The 24,735-nt window shown below is 36.7% G+C and overlaps 1 non-coding gene across 1 annotated transcript; it reads left to right on the top strand.

The window, feature by feature from the left end:
• The first annotated feature begins 14,411 nt into the window (after window positions 1-14,411).
• LOC122496626 lies at window positions 14,412-14,518 on the top strand. Its single transcript, XR_006300880.1, has one exon. It is a non-coding gene; the product is annotated as a U6 spliceosomal RNA (small nuclear RNA).
• The last annotated feature ends 10,217 nt before the right edge of the window (window positions 14,519-24,735 follow it).

Consider the following 24,735-nt stretch of genomic DNA (forward strand, 5'->3'; position numbering starts at 1 on the left):
CCATGCCACTGCAGTTTTTGGGTGTCAAGCAATATCATCAAAAATGTTGCTATAACAACACTAATTAATTATAGTGGGGCTTCACACACACTACCTTAGACCCAATTCATGATGCTCTTAGGATGCTTTTTTGTGTGATGTCACACAACTGTGGCAAAAATGCTTCTGTTGAGGTGTCTTGAGATATGAGGTGATGTGCAAGGCAGTTCTTTGTGATTATTTTAACCTGTGCTTGGACTGTTCTGCACATAATCTTGTGGTTTTTTTGTAAACATATGGCATGGCTATCAGAGCTAATGAAGCTCGGAGTGTACATGTACCATAGACATTCTTTGAAGTCAAAGGAAAATTGTGATAAAGGACAGATTTGTGGAACCCAGGTTACCACTATTACTGATTTAGAGGGCTGAAAAAAGTCATGGATGTCAATGCACTTCTGGAAAATAGTCCCAGGGATTCTAAAATGACAGCAGTAACCATCTGACAGAGAGGTGAAATCCAGTGTAAGCAGTAAAGAATCTGTGATGTATATGTAGTAGGAAGATGTCCAAAACAATAAATAAAATTAGAGTACCCAGATGTCTGAATATTACCAGTGGATGCGCAAAATGTCACTGTTAATGTTTTAGTTACTGAATTCATATTTTCTCTTTTCTCCCTCCAAATACCGTGTTTTCCATAGTTTCTTTTTTTTTTCTTTTCTTTTTTTTTTTTTTACAGTGGTTGCTACTGCAAAACAACACTGTACTAAAATCCAATTTATAGGGGCGCCTGGGTGGCGCAGTCGGTTAAGCGTCCGACTTCAGCCAGGTCACGATCTCGCGGTCCGTGAGTTCGAGCCCCGCGTCGGGCTCTGGGCTGATGGCTCAGAGCCTGGAGCCTGCTTCTGATTCTGTGTCTCCCTCTCTCTCTGCCCCTCCCCCGTTCATGCTTTGTCTCTCTCTGTCCCAAAAATAAATAAACGTTGGAAAAAAAAAATTTTTAAATCCAACTTATTGTTTTGGCAGGATATATTATTATGGAACATCCTACACTATTACTAATTCTAAAGAAAGGTTAAAAAGAACTATTAGCTTAAAATAATTATTAAAAATATTTAGCAGATTTCTTTGCGAGAGTGTCTAAGGTGGAGATAGCTACTGAAATGAGCTCGCAGGTCACTCATCAATCTGGTAGGCGAGGAGAAATTTGAACTCTCAGCCACGATAGAAACAACAACAGCAGCAACCTGTCTTGTAGTGCAGATTAAAGAAAATCAGACATTTGGAAGGCAAGGTGGATGCTTCCCATTTAGCAATGTCGAACCTGATTCTCATGTCCCTGCATCCGGCTGCCAGCTGTGTAAGGGGCTGCCAGCGACTGTTATTCCCCTGCAGACATAACAGCAGCTGTAACACCACCTGTGTAAGGAGATGAGCCTGAGAGACGAGAGAATTACATTGACCTCAGGCTAGTTTTGTCTTTCTCTAATTTCTGCACCACTGTCAGATTTGAAAAAGAAAATCACCACGTTCTGATATTGTATCATCAGACCCCTCAGTGCTCTCTGTAGGGCACTGGGTAGCAATCATAAGCATATAAATGCAAAACACATCACTACAAAGGACAGGAGCTCTTTGGGTCTTTTAATCTAAATCAGATGGATAAAGGATAGACTCAAGAAAGAAATGTGATAACAAGGAGTAAAAACTAATGGTGGAGTTCATCATCTTTTAACCTTAGGGAATCTGTAGTTATTAGTCAAGAGCTCCCGGTAGAGGTCTGTTATAAGCCAAAAAAGGAAGGACTGCAAGTAATTTGTTGTCTTGATGTGAAATAGAAGATTGCTGTAGGACTATGAGGAATTAGAAAAGAATGTTCATAAAATAAATAATGTATATACATATGTAGGAAGGAATAAAAATAATATTAACTTGATCAGAATAAAAGAAGTAAATGAGAGAATGTGATGAAGAAGTAATAGATGGAAGCAATATTGTCATCAGTGTTTTCAAGATCAGCTAATACACTAATAAGATAAAGGAAAATGAAATGAACATAAAAAGGATTATCTTACACAGTCATCATTACAGCCCCACTGGTTTTATTTGGGGCTTTGAACAGAACAAGAAGACAGGTGTTTCAGTAGCCTTCTTACAGTCACAACGTTTATTTCACTAATAATTTTAGAAAAATCTAGAAGATAATAATTGATATATTTTTAAAAACTATGTCATACCTGTATAAAAAAAAGACTTTTAAATAATTTATAAAAGGATTCTGTTTCAGAACGGCATGTTTAATAAACTTATTGCATTAGTATGTATCAGTGACTTTTATCAATTAACCAGAAATCTGGGTCTATCAGCAGAATTCATCCATCCATCTTTGCTGTGAAACTGGAAACAGATTTGTTTAAATTATTGGTCTTTTAATTTGCCTCGTTTTGTCTCCTGTCTGAGAAGCCTGTTTATTTTCAGGCAGCTGCATATGTTGGCATGATTGATGAGATCTGCTACAGTCAAGCAAGCAGCCCTGGGTGACCAGTTTACCCTTCCCCGCTAGGGTTCCAGCTGCCAGTTGCCCCCATTCTGTGACAGCTTCTCCTTCTTCTCACCTTGTCATCGAGCCAAGATTGTACACTGTAGGAGAACAGGTAAGCATCTGCCTCCATTATCATTGCCAACAGCTCTCCATTATCAACTGCCAGGGGTGCTTCAAAGCAGTGTGGAGTTCTTTCTCTTGACACAGGGACCAAGTGTTTTTATACCAGAGACAAGCTTTGTCTTTACTGACTGGGGAACCTCACGTGTAAACTCTGTTTTTTTCAAACGTGCATCACACATCACTACAATATTATAAAGCAGGTCAGATCACTCCCACCCCCTGCAGGTATTCTAGATGAGACTATGCAAAGACCTGTCACTTAAAGATAGGATTTTTTTTTCTGATTATTATATTCCTATATAGCAGAAAAATTAAAGAGCTCCGTCAAACATTTTCACTGCAGCATGGTGTGAATTAAATCTACCTAAAAAGGTGAATTATCTTGCAACATCTGTCCTTCTGTTTGTAGAGCAACATGTGTGTGGATCAGAACCAAAGTAGAGAGAGCATGTTTGTGTATAGCAAGATTAAAGTGAATTCTACTGTTTTGGTTTTTAAATGCATAATACTGAATATTTTAAATGATCTGTTGTGACTTAATATTTATTGAGAGTTCATGCTAACCTAGGAACTATAGGGACTATCAATACAATATAACTTTTGCTTTTAAAAGTAGCTAAATTTCTATAGTAATATATGTTATTAATTATATTTATGCATGTGACTACTGGTATGTAGAGAACATGGTACATAATTTTGACAAATATGTGTTTGTCAGAATAACAATAATGTGCTTCAAAACAGTAAATGTTATATAGTGGTTATTAAGATCAAAGACTTTCAGAGAAATAATTTGGTTCAAATCGTGGGTTGGTACATACTAGCTCTGAGATCTTGGACAAATTATTTAACTTCACAGAACATAAGTTTTCTTATCTCCAAATGGTGATAATGAAACTTACCTTTTGTGGCTGTTCTGAGAATTGAATATGAAAATATATGTAAATAGATGTTAAGCTCTTAGTGCAATGGTTGACATACTGCTATTATTATGTTTAAAGCAGTGAATAAAAAACACAAGATTGTTTACTAATAGGTTCTGAGATAGCCATGAGCCACACTAAGAACCTTGTACCAGTTGAAGTTCGTTAATATACTTGCACATAAAAGATACAGCATATTAATATAGTGGTGGAGTAGAACTGTATTTTTCTGCAAATTCTTGTCCCAAAGTAGAGATACTTAATCAAATTTAGCAAGTCAGAGAAAGTAGTCTGATTTGTTTCTTCTATAAAGGCAGAGGATTCAAAGTCTATTAGGGCCTGTCTTTATTTGGTGGCTCACTTGGGTCAGCTTGATATTTAATTGGCCTTTTTAACTTCTTGGTGTCTTATTGACAAATTATTTAATACATCTAATTCTCACACGCTTGATAAATAACACAATAATGAGTATCAATGAAATAACTTAGAAAACACTTGGCATAGAGCTTTATTACCTGTTTATAATTAATACTATTATTGTTATTATTATCATTATTTTTCTTATATTTAAGTTTAACTAAAATGAGAAAATTGCCTTCCAATGGTCAGATTAATATGGAAAATTACATTCTAAGTCAATTTGGATTAACACTGTTATTGGTTCCTGGATAATAAATAGGAGCTTGAGGTGAAGAACCATTTTATACTCTGGCTCATATTTCCCCTAAACCTAAATCCCAGAATATAGGTAGAAAGTAAACTGTATTTGTATAGGTGTTACAAAATTCTCACCACAGGCTATAGTTTTCCCTCATTTATCCACATGTAGCTGTCAGGAAATACCCATTGGGATAAGCATGCGATCATAGCTAACAGCAAAAGCTCTAAGAAAGCCATCCTTTTTCTTTTTTTTTTTTTATTCCTTTTCACAAATTATTGTCATGACTGTGACTACTAGTTGGTCACAGTCCAACTGTGGACTGTTGGTCACAGTCCATAAGTAGTTGGACTACTTATGTTGGTTTATAAGTAGTCCATAAGCAATATAATATAAATAGCATAGTAGTCACAAGGAATATTTATTTTAATCACATTTTAACTCATTAGGATACTCGGATGTTGGTAGAATATTTACAGAATGAAAGACACAAAAGGAACCTGGAGGGATACAAAACAGCTAGGTCACTTTGCTTGATAACGTCAAGGTGAAGAAGTCTTAGAGTACCCACAGCAGTGAATGGACGAGTATCTCTCAGCATAACAGACGAGTGTCACGCATGAATCAAGGGCAGAATAGTCTACAGGCAGAATTTGTGGGAAGTTTTTATACTACTGGGTAAGCACTGAAGCAGTCCACGTGCCAGGGGTTCTTAGGTGAATTCAGAAGAACGTGGATAATTTTTTGTAAGTAAAAATGGCTGAGAAGGAGTGAAACATTTGAAGCGATAAAGCATGAAAATAGCACGTGGAATAAATGGAAGAACTGGCAAGTTTTTACCTTTTATTTTCAATTGACATAAGAAAAAATTACTGATTATTTATCTCATTTTTCTCCTAACTTTGGCAAGCCTATTACCTAAAAGACATATATCTGCTTCCCCTTACACTGTGGAATATATTTTCCCTTGGACTTTGAAACAGAGATCATATAATCTGTAACACATCATATAATATGTAACACGGTCATGTGATGATTAGTGTCCCTTGGACTTTGAGACAGAGATCATATAATATGTAACATATCATATAACATGTAACACAGTCATGTGATGATTAGTGTCCCTTGCCCTGCATGAAAAAAAAAAAAAGGAAAACAATTCACAAAAATAGCTGTTGTCATAAAATAAGTAATACATGCTGGTGAACAATGAATCATCAGATGAAAATTTAATTCTTAACTCATTCATTAGTTTGGGGATCACTTAATTTTTGTGTTCCTCAATTTCTGCAAAAAGTAAATAGTGTTAGATGTACTATCCATCTTCACACTTTATTATGAGTATTTTAATGAGAGCGTTTATTAAATGCAAGCAAATGCCATCAATCTCCATTAAAATATATTTTACTATATTAAATTGTCTCAAAGTGGGGGCGCCTGGGTGGCTCAATTGGTTAAGCATCTGACTCTTGGTTCCAGCTCAGGTCACGATCTCGCAGTTTTGTGAGTTCAAGCCCCATGTCAGCCTCTGTGCTGGCAGCTGAGAACTTACTTGAGATTCTATCTCTCCCCCTCTCTCTGCCCCTCCCCTACTTGTACTCTCATTGTCTCTCTCAAAATAAATAAGTAAATTAAAAAAAATTTTAAAAATGTCTCCAAATGGAGGTTTTAATTTAGGCATGAAGTGATAATTGGGCTTAATCTTATTTTGTTGAGAATGATGGTGTGTGTATCTCAATAGGGTTCAAGGATGGAGAATGTATTGATAAATTGTGTTTCACCAGCAGTGAGGAGTAGAGTAAAATATTGACTACTTCTGAGTCAAATAACCTACTTGTTTTCCTGGCACCATCTTATTCAAACATTTACATCTGTGGAAATTGTTTGCATTTGCTCCTTTTTCAAAAAAATCGATCCTACTCTGTGGCAGTTATCAATTAACTGCCTCTCATCTCATTTCCTGTTTTATTAAACTGGAGCTTAACCCTGTGAACAGGTTAGGCTTAGAAGAAACTGACAACTTGAACCTATAATAACTCTAAGCCTCCCTATGCCATTTAAGTAACCTGACCACTGGTACCTGAGGAAATGAACCTTCCTTTGCTTAAAACCTCTGTTAATCTTTCTTTTTTTTTTTTTTTTTTTTTTTTTTTTTGAATTTTATTTTATTTTATTTTATTTTTATTTTTTATTTTTTATTTTTTTTTTTTTTTTTTTTTCTGAAATTTATTGACAAATTGGTTTCCATACAACACCCAGTGCTCATCCCAAAAGGTGCCCTCCCCAATACCCATCACCCACCCTCTCCTCCCTCCCACCCCCCATCAACCCTCAGTTTGTTCTCAGTTTTTAACAGTCTCTTATGCTTTGGCTCTCTCCCATTCTAGCCTCTTTTTTTTTTTTTTCCTTCCCCTCCCCCATGGGTTCCTGTTAAGTTTCTCAGGATCCACATAAGAGTGAGACCATATGGTATCTGTCTTTCTCTGTATGGCTTATTTCACTTAGCATCACACTCTCCAGTTCCATCCACGTTGCTACAAAAGGCCATATTTCATTTTTTCTCATTGCCATGTAATATTCCATTGTGTATATAAACCACAATTTCTTTATCCATTCATCAGTTGATGGACATTTAGGCTCTTTCCATAATTTGGCTATTGTTGAGAGTGCTGCTATGAACATTGGTGTACAAGTGGCCCTATGCATCAGTGCTCCTGTATCCCTTGGATAAATTCCTAGCAGTGCTATTGCTGGGTCATAGGGTAGGTCTATTTTTAATTTTCTGAGGAACCTCCACACTGCTTTCCAGAGCGGCTGCACCAATTTGCATTCCCACCAACAGTGCAAAAGGGTTCCCGTTTCTCCACATCCTCTCCAGCATCTATAGTCTCCTGATTTGTTCATTTTGGCCACTCTGACTGGCGTGAGGTGATACCTGAGTGTGGTTTTGATTTGTATTTCCCTGATAAGGAGCGACGCTGAACATCTTTTCATGTGCCTGTTGGCCATCCGGATGTCTTCTTTAGAGAAGTGTCTATTCATGTTTTCTGCCCATTTCTTCACTGGGTTATTTGTTTTTCGGGTGTGGAGTTTGGTGAGCTCTTTATAGATTTTGGATACTAGCCCTTTGTCCGATATGACATTTGCGAATATCTTTTCCCATTCCGTTGGTTGCCTTTTAGTTTTGTTGGTTGTTTCCTTTGCTGTGCAGAAGCTTTTTATCTTCATAAGGTCCCAGTAATTCACTTTTGCTTTTAATTCCCTTGCCTTTGGGGATGTGTCGAGTAAGAGATTGCTACGGCTGAGGTCAGAGAGGTCTTTTCCTGCTTTCTCCTCTAAGGTTTTGATGGTTTCCTGTCTCACATTTAGGTCCTTTATCCATTTTGAGTTTATTTTTGTGAATGGTGTGAGAAAGTGGTCTAGTTTCAACCTTCTGCATGTTGCTGTCCAGTTCTCCCAGCACCATTTGTTAAAGAGGCTGTCTTTTTTCCATTGGATGTTCTTTCCTGCTTTGTCAAAGATGAGTTGGCCATACGTTTGTGGGTCTAGTTCTGGGGTTTCTATTCTATTCCATTGGTCTATGTGTCTGTTTTGGTGCCAATACCATGCTGTCTTGATGATGACAGCTTTGTAGTAGAGGCTAAAGTCTGGGATTGTGATGCCTCCTGCTTTGGTCTTCTTCTTCAAAATTCCTTTGGCTATTCGGGGCCTTTTGTGGTTCCATATGAATTTTAGGATTGCTTGTTCTAGTTTCGAGAAGAATGCTGGTGCAATTTTGATTGGGATTGCATTGAATGTGTAGATAGCTTTGGGTAGTATTGACATTTTGACAATATTTATTTTTCCAATCCATGAGCAGGGAATGTCTTTCCATTTCTTTAAATCTTCTTCAATTTCCTTCAGAAGCTTTCTATAGTTTTCAGCATACAGATCCTTTACATCTTTGGTTAGATTTATTCCTAGGTATTTTATGCTTCTTGGTGCAATTGTGAATGGGATCAGTTTCTTTATTTGTCTTTCTGTTGCTTCATTGTTAGTGTATAAGAATGCAACTGATTTCTGTACATTGATTTTGTATCCTGCAACTTTGCTGAATTCCTGTATCAGTTCTAGCAGACTTTTGGTGGAGTCTATCGGATTTTCCATGTATAATATCATGTCATCTGCAAAAAGCGAAAGCTTGACTTCATCTTTGCCAATTTTGATGCCTTTGATTTCCTTTTGTTGTCTGATTGCTGATGCTAGAACTTCCAGCACTATGTTAAACAGCAGCGGTGAGAGTGGGCATCCTTGTCGTGTTCCTGATCTCAGGGAAAAAGCTTTCAGTTTTTCCCCGTTGAGGATGATGTTAGCTGTGGGCTTTTCATAAATGGCTTTTATGATCTTTAAGTATGTTCCTTCTATCCCGACTTTCTCAAGGGTTTTTATTAAGAAAGGGTGCTGGATTTTGTCGAAGGCCTTTTCTGCATCGATTGACAGGATCATATGGTTCTTCTCTCTTTTTTTGTTAATGTGATGTATCACGTTGATTGATTTGCGAATGTTGAACCAGCCCTGCATCCCAGGAATGAATCCCACTTGATCATGGTGAATAATTCTTTTTATATGCCGTTGAATTCGATTTGCTAGTATCTTATTGAGAATTTTTGCATCCATATTCATCAGGGATATTGGCCTGTAGTTCTCTTTTTTTACTGGGTCTCTGTCTGGTTTAGGAATCAAAGTAATACTGGCTTCATAGAATGAGTCTGGCAGTTTTCCTTCCCTTTCTATTTCTTGGAATAGCTTGAGAAGGATAGGTATTATCTCTGCTTTAAACGTCTGGTAGAACTCCCCTGGGAAGCCATCTGGTCCTGGACTCTTATTTGTTGGGAGATTTTTGATAACCGATTCAATTTCTTCGCTGGTTATGGGTCTGTTCAAGCTTTCTATTTCCTCCTGATTGAGTTTTGGAAGCGTGTGGGTGTTCAGGAATTCGTCCATTTCTTCCAGGTTGTCCAATTTGTTGGCATATAAGTTTTCATAGTATTCCCTGATAATTGTTTGTATCTCTGAGGGATTGGTTGTAATAATTCCATTTTCATTCATGATTTTATCTATTTGGGTCATCTCCCTTTTCTTTTTGAGAAGCCTGGCTAGAGGTTTGTCAATTTTGTTTATTTTTTCAAAAAACCAACTCTTGGTTTCGTTGATCTGCTCTACAGTTTTTTTAGTTTCTATATTGTTTATTTCTGCTCTGATCTTTATTATTTCTCTTCTTCTGCTGGGCTTAGGCTGCCTTTGCTGTTCTGCTTCTAGTTCCTTTAGGTGTGCTGTTAGATTTTGTATTTGGGATTTTTCTTGTTTCTTGAGATAGGCCTGGATTGCAATGTATTTTCCTCTCAGGACTGCCTTTGCTGCGTCCCAAAGCGTTTGGATTGTTGTATTTTCATTTTCGTTTGTTTCCATATATTTTTTAATTTCTTCTCTAATTGCCTGGTTGACCCACTCATTCGTTAGTAGGGTGTTCTTTAACCTCCATGCTTTTGGAGGTTTTCCAGACTTTTTCCTGTGGTTGATTTCAAGCTTCATGGCATTGTGGTCTGAAAGTAAGCATGGTATAATTTCAATTCTTGTAAACTTATGAAGGGCTGTTTTGTGACCCAGTATATGATCTATCTTGGAGAATGTTCCATGTGCACTCGAGAAGAAAGTATATTCTGTTGCTTTGGGATGCAGAGTTCTAAATATATCTGTCAAGTCCATCTCATCCAATGTCTCATTCAGGGCCCTTGTTTCTTTATTGACCGTGTGTCTAGATGATCTATCCATTTCTGTAAGTGGTGTATTAAAGTCCCCTGCAATTACCACATTCTTATCAATAAGGTTGCTTATGTTTATGAGTAATTGTTTTATATATTTGGGGGCTCCGGTATTCGGTGCATAGACATTGATAATTGTTAGCTCTTCCTGATGGATAGACCCTGTAACTATTATATAATGTCCTTCTTCATCTCTTGTTACAGCCTTTAATTTAAAGTCTAGTTTGTCTGATATAAGTATGGCTACTCCAGCTTTCTTTTGGCTTCCAGTCGCATGATAAATAGTTCTCCATCCCCTCACTCTCAATCTAAAGGTGTCCTCAGGTCTAAAATGAGTCTCTTGTAGACAGCAAATAGATGGGTCTTGTTTTTTTATCCATTCTGATACCCTATGTCTTTTGGTTGGCGCATTTAATCCATTTACATTCAGTGTTATTATAGAAAGATACGGGTTTAGAGTCATTGTGATGTCTGTATGTTTTATGCTTATAGTGATGTCTCTGGGACTTTGTCTCACAGGGTCCCCCTTAGGATCTCTTGTAGGGCTGGTTTAGTGGTGACAAATTCCTTCAGTTTTTGTTTGTTTGGGAAGACCTTTATCTCTCCTTCTATTCTAAATGACAGACTTGCTGGATAAAGGATTCTTGGCTGCATATTTTTTCTGTCTAGCACCCTGAAAATCTCGTGCCAATTCTTTCTGGCCTGCCAAGTTTCAAAAGAGAGATCAGTCACGAGTCTTATAGGTCTCCCTTTATATGTGAGGGCACGTTTACCCCTTGCTGCTTTCAGAATTTTCTCTTTATCCTTGTATTTTGCCAGTTTCACTATGATATGTCGTGCAGAAGATTGATTCAAGTTACGTCTGAAGGGAGTTCTCTGTGCCTCTTGGATTTCAATGCCTTTTTCCTTCCCCAGTTCAGGGAAGTTCTCAGCTATGATTTCTTCAAGTACCCCTTCAGCACCTTTCCCTCTCTCTTCCTCCTCTGGGATACCAATTATGCGTATATTATTTCTTTTTAGTGTATCACTTAGTTCTCTAATTTTCCCCTCATACTCCTGGATTTTTTTATCTCTCTTTTTCTCAGCTTCCTCTTTTTCCATAACTTTATCTTCTAGTTCACCTATTCTCTCCTCTGCCTCTTCAAGCCGAGCTGTGGTGGTTTCCATTTTGTTATGCATTTCGTTTAAAGCGTTTTTCAGCTCCTCGTGACTGTTCCTTAGTCCCTTGATCTCTGTAGCAAGAGATTCTCTGCTGTCCTGTATACTGTTTTCAAGCCCAGTGATTAATTTTATGACTATTATTCTAAATTCACTTTCTGTTATATTATTTAAATCCTTTTTGATCAGCTCATTAGCTGTTGTTATTTCCTGGAGATTCTTCTGAGGGGAGTTCTTCCGCTTGGTCATTTTGGATAGTCCCTGGCGTGGTGAGGACCTGCAGGGCACTTCCCCTGTGCTGTGGTGTATACCTGGAGTTGGTGGGCGGGGCCGCAGTCAGACCTGATGTCTGCCCCCAGCCCACCGCTGGGGCCACAGTCAGACTGGTGTGTGCCTTCTCTTCCCCTCTCCTAGGGGCGGGATTCACTGTGGGGTGGTGTGGCTCGTCTGGGCTACTTGCACCCTGCCAGGCTTGTGATGCTGGGGATCTGGCGTATTAGCTGGGGTGGGTAGGCAAGGTGCTCGGGGGCAGGAGGGGCAGGCTTAGATCGCTTCTCCTTAGGTGATCCACTTCAGGAGGGGCCCTGTGGCAGCGGGAGGGAGTCAGATCCGCTGCCGGAGGTTTGGCTCCGCAGAAGCGCAGAGTTGGGTGTTTGCGCGGAGCGAGCAAGTTCCCTGGCAGGAACCGGTTCCCTTTGGGATTTCGGCTGGGGGATGGGCGGGGGAAATGGCGCTGGCGAGCGCCTTTGTTCCCCACCAAACTGAGCTCTGTTGTCAGGGGGCTCAGCAGCTCTCCCTCCCTTTGTCCTCCAGCCTTCCCGCTTTCTGAGCAGAGCTGTTAATTTCTGACCTCCCAGACGCTAAGTCGCGCTTGCTGTCGGAACACAGTCCGCCCGGCCCCTCCGCTTTTGCAAGCCTGACTCGGGGGCTCTGCTTGGCCGGCGAGCCGCCCCTCCGCCCCGGCTCCCTCCCGCCAGTCCGTGGAGCGCGCACCGCCTCGCCGCCCTTCCTACCCTCTTCCGTGGGCCTCTCGTCTGCGTTTGGCTCCGGCGACTCTGTTCTGCTAATCCTCTGGCGGTTTTCTGGGTTATTTAGGCAGGTGTAGATGGAATCTAAGTGATCAGCAGGACGTGCGGTGAGCCCAGCGTCCTCCTAAGCCGCCATCTTGCCGCAACTCCTCTCTGTTAATCTTTCTGGGGCAGACACTTTCAAGGGGATACTAATTCTTCTTGCTACTTGACCCATGAATAGAGTCACATCTCAACATGAATGTAAAGAAATGACCCCAGGGAGACAATTCTGTAAATTTCTTCAGAGTGCTACATTATATCTAGCTTCCAAAGCCTTTCTTATTCAAACATCCTCTTTACTTAGAATTAAGTAAGGATTATGGGAAAGCATGAAAATATTCATGGAGAATGTCTTCTGACAATTTATTGTAAAGAACAGCAAGGACTTACTTGGCCCCCAGGGACCAAACATCTCATTAATCTTGATCTCCCAGGAAATCAAATAGATGAAGAGCATACTCGAATATTGCATGACTAATATAAAAGTGAGAGAAAAAAAAAAAAGCCTTCTAGATCTGGTGGCCAAAAAAAAAAAAAAAAAAAAAAAAAAAAAAAGACTTGAGTCAGTACAGTGCAAAATCATGGCCTTATACCCAGTGCTAGAATAAAGCCAGGTCACCGACATAGAGCACCTTGATTGAAAGGGAGGGTGGTCCCTCCTGGATATCAGATAACCATGCGGCCCAAGTTTTCCATGTCTGATCCATTTGTTTATAAAAAGTTGGACATGTGTAGCAACAATCTATCATCAAGTAGAAATAATATATAAAAAATGGGTTTTGGCAAGGCTGGAATATACAAGTAAGTTGCATAAGCAAATGTCTCAGTCTTTTTTGAAACTGATTTCTTCTTCATTGCCTCCTTTCCATCAGTCCACACCCATTGCCTTGTAACAATTGCATACAACCAGTTGACTGGAAATAAAACACTGGGGTCTAGTTTATATCTGGGTCTGCAGGATATGCTGGTATTACCTGAAAGTACAGTTGCAGCCTTACATCCCCACTCAGAATGACTGCTAATATTGAGTACTTACTCTTAATCACAAGTAGTTCACATTAAATATCTGGGATTAACTCTACACTGGCACTGTCCAATATTAATACTTTCTAATATGGTAGCACTAACCACATACGACTGTTGAACACTTGAAATGTGGCTAATGCTACTGAGGAACTGAACTTTAAAATTTTCTTAACATTAACTGACATAAATGTGTATAGTCATATGAGGCTAGAGGACATGTTATTAGACAGTGTAGTTTGAGACAAATTTTGTTTTATTTGCTAGACACATAAAATGGGCATTAATATCTGTTACCTGTTATTCCTTTAGTATCTTCAAATCAGCTCTCTCCTTGTTATACTGATGGTTACCTCTTTTAATTCAGTTTTTTCATCTGTATTGTTGCACCATCTTCCTGTATGTTCCCCTGTCATTGTACTCCATCCTAGAGACCCTAAGATATTTGTAAAACATAAAAAACTTTGTCACTTCTGTGTTTACACTCAGCTCCCCAAAGCCTTCAGTATTTTGGCCCCAGATTTGCTCTCTAGCCTCAGACTCCTGCCACATCATCAAAAACTCACCCGATTCAGGAGGACATATCACTCCTTCTAAAATTCTTTTAAGAAATTGTATATTTTTATGTCTTCATGATTTTGCATGTTCTAATTGCTCTTTCCGGAATGATTCTCCAGCATTTTCACCGATGTTTCTCTAATTCTTCCTTTAAGACTAAGCTCATTTGTAACCCGGTGATCTTTAACTGCTCCTAATTCCCCAGGGAAATCTATGTTAAGGATCTCTCTTCACTGTTTACATAACATACACTTTTGCTATCCTGGTAATAACTACTAAATTAACAGCTGACTGTGGTCATAAATAAAAGCTTAGTAGTCCAGGACTCACAATATAAAATGTTTTCTTCAATGTCGAGTACTCATTAAAAGAGAACCGCTGAATGATGAGGAGAATTGTGAGAAATTAAGAGAGTTATCTAATATGATGGTTCCGTGGTATATTTGATTGCTTAAATATATTGATAGTTTTGAAATACGTAGGTTGTCAATGAACTTTGTTCAAATAAACTAAACACTTTTCCTCACTTCTGTTCAATATTAAATAATTTTATATTGAAAAATATTTGCACCCAGTGCTCACATTGGCAGCACGTGCACTAAGATTGGAAAGACGCATAGAAGACCAGCACGGCCCTTGTGCAAGGGTGACCTGCACATTCATGGAAATCTCCCAACCTAGATTTCAATTTGCAGTATATTGGAAAGTATGTAATTCAAGGACAAGAATATTCTTAGTTTTTATGTGTTCCAGAACATCCCATGTAACTGAACATGGTGGCAGTATTTATCTTTATTTAAAAAGTTCTTGTGAGGAGGCGACATAGTAGGGGATGATCAAATTATCCAGAAAATGGTTTCTGTGAGACTTTACTTTGATATCAAGTCTTGATAACTTGTTATTTTACCTTTAGATAGTAGAGACTTACTTTCACTATAAAAATTCTGATTTTTTGGGGCGCCTAGGTGGCTTAGTTAAGCGTCCAACTCCTGATTTTAGCTCAGGTCATGATTTCACAGTTCATGAGTTCAAGCCCCAGGTCGGGCTCTGTGCTGACAACGCAGGGCCTGCTTGGGATTCTCGCTCTCCCTCTCTCCCTTTGCCCCTTCCCTGCTCACACTCTCTTTGTCTCTCTAAACAAACAAACAAACAAACAAACTTAAGAAAAATTCCGATTTTCTTAGTTTCCTGAATAGAAATTACACATTGGATGTAAAAGAATAATGCTCCCCCCAACCGTGATATATAATGGGCCATAAGAAGCAGCTTTGTCACTTATTGTCATTAAGTACCCATTAATACAATATTTTTGTCCGTTTATATCATGAGATGATTGATTTAAAAAATTTATAAATGTATTATGTGTGCACATTTCTTCATCTGATACATTCATTGAGAATCTCATCCTTGATGAACTTTCCATGCATGCTTATTTTACATTTATTTTCCTTGTTATCTCACTGTCTTGAGTCCTAAAAGTATGCATAATGGGAATAATTACTCTTAAGCTCATGTGCCCTTTATTTCACAGTGCATTTAGAAGACCCAATCTATGAAAGAGTGACTTTCTTTTTCTCTAAAATAACTACCAATTCAAGGTGTTTATTGGTGGCAGCACGGTCCATTAACGCAATCCCCTAAGACTTGCACTCTGCTATGATGAACAGATTCTGCTACGGAAGAACATCCCAGGCAATAAAAATATAATCTCTTTTCAGAGTCATTACCCTCAGCAATTAAAGCTTTTAAAAGTAGAAAACTCATATTTTCAAGTTTTTTCACTAGGTGATTAGATTTTTTAAAAAATAGGGTGTAAATAAAGAAGTGATAGTTAGATATTTTACTCTTACAAATTAGTTCCTAAACTGATTTGCACTTTGAATTTAGTCTAAGCTACTGAAGCAATCTTGCTCTTTTAAGAGTAACTCTGTTACAAAATTTTTCAGTTTTAAGTACTCATTTAGTTAAAAACTCATTAGTAACTTCTCTTGCTAATTGTTTATAAAACTACGTATCTTGGAATAACTGTAGTTTGGAAAAACTAAACTTTGTTATATTAATTGCTGAGAAGTCACAGAAGTAAAGATCAGATAGTGTCTAAAAATGGAAATTAAAGGAGGACTCCTGGGAGAACGTGAGCTTCTCCCACAATGGCTGTCTGGGGTGCAGTGAACCAAGAGAAGGCCTAGGTTCTGTCCAAGATGGAATCTAACAAAAGATCCTCTTGCTCCCACAACATCCTGTGCACACATGCTCAACACTGTGATCAGTTTGGGCCATACAATCAATGTAAATGTGAACAAGAAATAAACTCTCCTGAAAAAAGGGGGCAATAATGAAACCTGACTATCTTGATGTTTTAGTACTCAGGAGAGGGAGGAAATTAGTTTCCCTTATGAATATGTGACATCTAATGGACCTCTTATGATTTTTGTAGTTCAAACCACTTTGGAGCAAAAATATACAAACAAAGAAAAACTCAACAAACCAAAGAAAATTTTAAAAATAACCCATCTCTTCAAAGTGAGAATTTAAATAGTCTTCTAAGTCAGTACTATTCTTGAGTAATCAACAGGTATAAAAACAAATACTCTCTGAAAGAAGGTAATTTCAGCTCAGTGTCACAGTACTTCTACAAAGTTCTAAGAAAAAAATTACTTGAAATTTAAAAAGAGATATCCTAAACATGCAGAAAATAGTGTACCAAAAGTGAAGGTGAGAAAAAAGGAAGTAGGATGAGACATAACAAATTTTTAGATATTACAATAATTATATACAGAACATAAAACTCATTTTAATATATGTAATGCTAAAGATAGCGTTAGGTTAATATTAGTTTTATATTTTAAGCAAGGATGAAAAAACTACACGTGGGTCAAATAATTAGGAAGAATCTGAAGAATTAAAAAAATATATAATTGTTGACTCTACAGTTGGTGGATTAGTTAAAATTAAATCATGAAATTAAATACTAAGTTAAAAAGATACAAAGGTTAGGTTATATTATACATAGTAAATTGGACAAAATGAATAGTAAACTGGTGGACCACAAGTAGGACTGGGAAAGCAGGGAAATCTGAAGACCTGACTCAATATGTCCCTCAGAGAGGGAAGAAAGAGTTGTCAATATGAATGCTAATGTGAATGATAAGATCCAACAGAAAAGTTAACAAAGTTATGTAAGTATAAAAATGAGAATAAGGAAGCCAAACTATCTGAAGATATAATGGATAACAATTTTTATAGGATTATTCAAAGGTATCTTTTCTCAGATCAAGAATTTTAGCAAATTCCAACAGAATAAAAAATAGTTAATTGACACATAGATAATCATTGGAAACTAAATAATATGAAGAAATATAAAAAAAATTAGGGAAAAATAATCTACAATGAGTTTGCAATTAGAATGAGAACAGGTTTTGAACAGCATGATGGAGGCCAGAGACATAAAAATAATATGTTTGAAGTTCTGAGAGAAAATAGTCTCCAGTTTTTAACTTTACAGATGGTTAAACTATCCTACCTTTTTTTTTTAATGTTTATTTTTGAGAGAGAGGGAGAGAGTGGGGGGCAAAGTGCGAGTGGCAGAGGGGCAGAGAGAGAGGGAGATAGAATCTGAAGCAGGCTCCAGGCTCTGAGCTGTCAGCACAGAGCCTGACATGGTGCTTAAACTCACGAGCCTATGAGATGATGACTTGAACCAAAGTCGGACACTTAACTGACTGAGCTACCCAGGTGCCCCTAAACTATCCTATGTTTAATTAACAAAATTTAAGTAAATGTATTTTCAGATGAAGTGAGGAAAAACATAGAGATTCTTTCTAATATATTTTTAATACAGTAGCTTTTCTCAGACGTACTTCAGATATGAGAAAAGTGATTACAGGTGGAAATTTAGAGTTGAAGGCTTAATATTAAGTGGACACATTGCAAAATAGGTGGATAAGTGGAAATAAACCTTGACTCCATAAAAAAACATACAAATTCTAATATTTGAGGAAAACCAAGATAGAGCTAAAATGCTGGAATACAATTGACATACAATTGGAGAATAAGTTTTCAGAGTTTAAGCATTTTAAGATCCTTGTGTATTTTAGAATGAGGTAAAGATATTGAATAACTAGACAGAATTGAATCTGTGTATTTAAGTAGCTATGCTAATCACTAAAAAGAAGCATTATAATGTTTAAAGAAGTTGAAGGGAACAAATGGAATAAGGAAAAGAAGAAAAAAGCTTGTTTTAAATCAAACCCAGAATGGAAGATATAAAACATTTAAAGAGAAAGTTGAAAGAAAGCACATCATAGAAATATTGAAGAACAAATTAAACTTTTTATTTGTATTCATTTATTTTAAAAATATTTATTTATTTTGAAAGAGAGTTTAGTGGGGGAGGGACAGAGAGAGAGGGAGAGAGAGAGTCCCAAGTAGGCTCTGTGCCCATCAGCGCAGAGCTTGACATGGTGACATGGGGCTTGATCCTAAGAACCGAACTGTGAGATCATGACCTGAGTTGAAATCAAGAGTCAGATTCTTAGACGACTGAGCCACCCAGGTGCCCCTTGAATTATCTTTTTTAAAATCAATGAAATGTGTAATCTCAGCAAAACACAAAATTAATTATGTTCTGCTTCTAAGTCACACACATACATTTTAAAGACTGATTTATGTTGAAATTATAAAATACAAATTAGAATTACCCTACAAATACAAGCAAATAAAAGTGATATAATTATACAATTTCAGACAGATTTTAAAGGAGAAGCATTCTGAGGTTAAAAAATGTGAGTGAGGCATATGAAAAGTTGCTCAATGTATAAGGGAGCTATAATAGCTCTAAGAATATATGTAACAATAACACCCTCTGGGGTGTGTGGGTGGCTCAGTTGAGCATTTGGCTCAGGTCATGATCTTATGGTTCATGAGGTTGAGCCCTGCATGGGACTCTCTGCTGTTAGCACAGAACCTGTTTTGGATCCTCTGTCCCTTTCTCCTGCCCTTCCCCCACTTGTGTTCTCTCTTAAAAAAAAAAAAAAAAAAAAGAACAACACCCCCAAAGTTGTAAAGCATATTTTATAGGTCTTTTCTTTAAGAAATTGATAAATATACCAACATATAAGGAGAGACTTAAAAATACCTTCATAAGGTATTGATAGATGCTCAAAACAAAAATAGCAAAAAATGTCTGCTGTATATAACATAGAGAATATCACTTACAAACTTTATACCTGGACATATGTCCACTAAAATATATATTTTGAAGTACACATAGGACATTTATAAAAATTGACCTGTATTCTAAGCCATAAAAATGAGCTTAACAAATTTCAAATAACTGATGTTATTGTGTTCATACTCCAATTACATAACCATTTACATAAATAAATAAGTAAACAACCCTTAGTCATCTATACTAAACAATATTTTTAACATTCAGCCAAAAATTACAAGTTACACAGAAAGATAAAGAAAAAACAGTCTGAAGAGACAAAGCAAATCTAAAAGTTAGACTCAGATGTGATACTGATGTTGGAAAGATCAGACAAGAAAATTGAGATAACTCTGATAAATATTTTAGAGGTTCTAATGGGAAAAGTAGACAAAATGGAAATTAACAAAAAGAATTTTAAAATGATAGAAACCAGAAAAAACAGTAAAAGAAATAAAATTTTTTTTTTTAACGTTTATTTATTTTTGAGACAGAGAGAGACAGAGCACGAACGGGGGAGGGGCAGAGAGAGAGAGGGAGGCACAGAATCAGAAGCAGGCTCCAGGCTCTGAGCCATCAGCCCAGAGCCCGACGCGGGGCTCAAACTCGCGGACCGCGAGATCATGACCTGAGCTGAAGTCGGACGCTTAACCGACTGAGCCACCCAGGCGCCCCTAAACAGTAAAAGAAATAAAGAATGCCTTTGATATGCTTATCTGTACCGGGGACAGACCTGAGGAATTTTTCTGTGGTTTTGAAGATAGGTCAACAAAAAAATAAAAATTATAGTTTTTACATTTAAAACTTTGAGATAAGCTGGCATAGATATTTGGCATTTTCACTCTCTTTGATATCTCCAGTCATAATGTCAATAGTGATTCTAATACGAAATCACAAACATTTTCTTGTTGGCATACTGTTTTAAATGAAATGAAGTACTATTACTTCTAGGATATGAGCTGAAGCATGTTTGAAAAAAGTAGTTTCCCTGAAGCTCAATTAAATCAGCATATTGTCGACCTTGGCAATATACAGAGGAATATGTAGTTTAACTTTACTTAGGAGTGGATTTCTTGGCTATAAATAATCACTAGGATGCATTTTCATCAAAACTTCCTTAGGGTCTTTTCATAATTATGGCTACAATTTATTACCATCCATTCCTATTATGTGGCTGGACATACAGTCAGGTAGTTTTTATATTATCTCTTAACTCTCAACAAATATGAAAAATAGATTTTATATCTTCATTTTTCAGAAGAGTACTACAGCTCAGTATCACATAGCTGCAAGTGGCTGAGCTAGGATTTGATAGTTGTCTGAGAGTTTGGTAACTATTTCCCTAACAATCCTGTAAAGCAGCCACAAGATGAAAGTGGTCTAAGTGATAAACTACATTAGGTTAGTTAATTTTATCACTGTTTTTGCCAAAGTTCTAGTGTCAAGGCATTTGTAACAAATGCGTTGGCTGTGTGTCTGTTAGGCTGAATCAGCACCATAGATTTGGTTAAAATTAGAATGCGCTAATTGTATTCTATTTCATTAGAAAAGAATATATCATTATGGGAAGGGGATGATGAGGGAAGATTTTTAAGAAATGTGAGCAACAGGCAAAAAGAAAATAAGTGGGACATCTCTAAAGAAAGTAGTTCTGATGCTAGAAGGAGTCACTTTAATGATGCGGTAAAGTGTATCATTTGATCCTTTAACATAAATTGGTAGAAAAAAAATTAATTTTCTAAAATATCTAGAAATTCAAGCTAATAACACATTCATTTATATTTTTAGTGATTCACCTACAAAAATGATGGCCTTGCATTTTGAAAAGAGCATGGGTTTTAGAATTGAATCTGTGCTCAGTTCCCAACACTTTCATTTATTGTTTAGCTGTATGGTATTAGGCTAATTATTTAAACATTTTTAAAATGGGCATAATATCCTAAGGCAAGGAAAACAAAAGTAAAAATAAAATATTGAAACTACATCAAAATAAAAAGTATTCACTTTTGAAGAGTGAATGAAACTCTCCACAAAACAAGAAGGCAGTCTACTGAATGGGAGAAGATATTTGCAAATTGTAAATCTGATAAGGGATTAGTATCCCAAATACATAAACTATACAACTCAGCACCCAACAAACCAACAATCAGATTAAAATTAGGTGGAAGAACTGAATATGAGACATTTTCCCAAAGAAGACATACAGATGGCCAACAGACACATGAAAAGATGTTCAACATTACTAATTATCAGGGAACTGCAAATCAAAACCACAATGAGATACCACCTTACATCTGTAAGAATGGATAGAATCAAAAAGACAAGAAATAACAAGTGTTGGTGAGGATGTGGAGAAAGAGGAACTGTCATGCACTGTTGGTGGAAAACAGTACGGAGTTTTCTCAAAAAATTGAAAATAGGAATACGCTATGATCTAATATCACTACTGGGTATTTACTCAAAGCAAAAAAAAAATACCAATTCAAAAATATATATGCACCTTGTTTGTGCTTGTTGCAGCATTATTTACAATAGCCAGCATATGGAAGGAAACTGAGTGTCCGTGGATGAGTAAATGGATGGACCAGAGGGTATTATGCTAAGTGAAATTAGACTAAGAAAGACAAATATATGATTTCACTCATATGTGGAATCTAAAAACAAAGCAAAGGAATAAACAAAATGCAGAATCAGGCCTGTAAATACAGAGAACAAACTGATGATTGCCAGAGGGAAAGGGATTGGAGAGATGGGCAAGATAGGTGCAGGGGAGTGGGAGATACATGCTTGCAGTTATGGAATGAATAAGGCACGGAAATAAAGGTACAGCATAAGGAATATAGTCAATGTATTGTAACAGCGTATGATAACAGATGGTGCCTGCACTTGTGGTGAATATAGCATAACATATAGAGATGTTGAATCCCTATTTTGTATACCTTAAACTTATGTAACATTGTGTGTCACTTGTACTCAAATAAAAACTTTTTTTTTTTTTAAAGGCATAATATCATCCCCATCCCAACCACTGTAGGTTTGTTGTCAGATTAAATGGGATGCATGTCAATCACCTAATCCAGACTTATTTCTTCTTAGTCAATTGTTATAACCTTATGATTTAAGAGAAATTGTATGGTGGACTCTTAAAAGTTTTTATGACCAGAGACTTTATATCTTAAATGTTTATTTATTTGTTTTTGAGAGAGAGAGAGAGAGACAGAGAGAGAGAGAGAGTGAGTGATCACATGTGGGGGACAGGCAGAGAGAGAGGGAGACAAAACCCAATGTAGGCTCAACACAGCCAGTGCAGAGCTCGATGTGGGGCTGGAACTCACGAACCATGAGATCATGACCTGAGCCTAAATCATGAGTCGGATGCTTAACCAACTGAGCCACCCAGGCACCCACAAAATAAATCGAAATTATTGTCTCTAAAATATGTCATCAGACCTGTGCACACATTTTCATACATCTGACAAGGCAAATGTACTGATCACTACTAATTTATAGGACTTATTCATATAATTTAGGGAAAAAAATCTTTATCTGTTCCAAAAGAGCAAACATATACTATTTTTCTTTGAAGCATGGGGGATAGTCTAAGAATTAAACTCATTACAAGAAGTATATTTATTTTTAATTACATTTATAACATATGCGTATATATATATTATTTTTTTTTGATTTCCTGAACTCCAAGTCCATGTATAATGAAATACACCAAGTAGACTATATCATGATGTTTGAGGTGAGAGCTATCACTTTAAACATCTATTTTGAAAGTATATATCAAATGTACTTTAGGTTGACTTTTTTATAATTACTAATTATTACTCTAATTCACCTATAATTACTATAATTACCTTATTCATAATTAGGGCACCAAAGGCCCAATTAAGGTCCCAATTAAAGGCTAAGACTGTATGGCTCCTAACATTTGAACTGAGACAGAAAAAAGTGGTTAAGAGGAACAGTCTCAAAATGGCTGCTAAGATTGCAAGGGCTTCCTTCAGGTTACAGTAAGGAAAGATCTGAACAAATTTGACGATAATTCAAGTAGAAACACACTGCCATCATATTTACCATCTTTGTATTATTGCATAGATATTTTAAAATTAACTCTCTTCTGTTTTCCCTTTGTCCTGTTCTGTTAACTTGGAAAATATTTAACCAAGTGATATTTACTGATTTTGATTTCTAATACTGTCATTTTCAGATCTACTTACTGACCTGCCTTTATAATTCTTTTAATTTTTCTTTTCAATCATACTTTTAGTGGCTTATTGCTGTTGCTGCTATTGTTGTATTATTGTTGTTGTCATCATCATCCATATCAAATATGATTCATTTCAAGAAGGTAGAAGTCCAAATAACAGAATCCATTTATCTCAGTTTTACTGTTTTTGTAAATTTACTCCAAGCTTTATGTATATTTTCTGTAGTGTAATAGATAACAAGGGCCACTGAATTTTTAAAAATATTAGGCCAAAAAAATATCTTTCTTTGCCTGTTTTTAGTAGTCCTCAGCAACAAAATTAAAGTGAAGAATGAAGGTGGGGGGTGCCTGGGTGGCTCAGTCAGTTAAGCATCCGACTTTGACTCAGGTCATGATCTCATAGTCTGGGAGTTTGAGCCCCACATTGGGCTCTATGCTCAGAGCACAGAGCCTGGAGCTGCTTTGATTCTGTGTCTCCCTCTCTTGCTACCCCTCCCCTGCTTATGCTGCGTCTCTGTTTCTCAGAAATAAATAAATGTTTAAAAAAGTTTAAAAAAATGAAGAATAAATGTAAAATAGGTGTTCACTACACCACATTCTTTGCTGGAAGCTGTTGCCAGTGGCCTTATTTTCAAAAACACCTAAAACTAAGCAGCATCAAACTGTAGAAGACACATATTGCATAGCCCAGGATGTGATGATGAAGACAGATCCATATCACCACTGATTTTTAAAAGCTGTATCAAAACTCATTTTGTGAATAAAGAATGTCATAAAACTGAGCACAAATAGGCCACTAATCAAATACCTATATCTTTTCAAGGAATCCAAATATAATATATTGAATCAAACTAGATTTCATTTCATCACCCTAAGTAGAAATTACACATGAGCTTCTTAACAGGATTTTACTTGGATCAAAGTATTCATCTAAAATGAAGATTGATCTGAGCAACTGTGATCTTTGTGTCTTTCTGACAGTCATGTTTCAGTTTTATAAGCTAAGAAGATCTGCATACAATATATAGAGAGAGCATACACACACACACACACACACACACACACACACACACAAACATGTGTATATATGTTTCACTGAGTTCAAGGCTAATTAAATGCAATATCAGAGCCATTAGTTGAAGAAGCAAGAGTAATACAGGCAAAAATAATGTCTTCATTATTTCAAATTGTATAATATTATTCATTGTGTATTTATTATGTTTAAGCAACGTACTCAGAAATACCTTCAAAATTTATGTGGCCAAAACTTCTTAAAGGCATCTAAGAACCTAGAGTTAATGCATATCTTTAAGATATAAGTTAATTGAAGCACAGGGACATATCCTGTTTTATGAAAACAAAATGTCATTCATTCTTACTTGGAAACCAAGTTAATTGCCCAAGGAGGACTAACATTTTAAAGGTAGATTGTGAAAGCTACATCGTATAAGTTTGAAAGTGAGTTTTGAATAC

The sequence above is a fragment of the Prionailurus bengalensis genome, chromosome A1, assembly GCF_016509475.1.
Source record: "Prionailurus bengalensis isolate Pbe53 chromosome A1, Fcat_Pben_1.1_paternal_pri, whole genome shotgun sequence".
Taxonomy (NCBI): domain Eukaryota; kingdom Metazoa; phylum Chordata; class Mammalia; order Carnivora; family Felidae; genus Prionailurus; species Prionailurus bengalensis.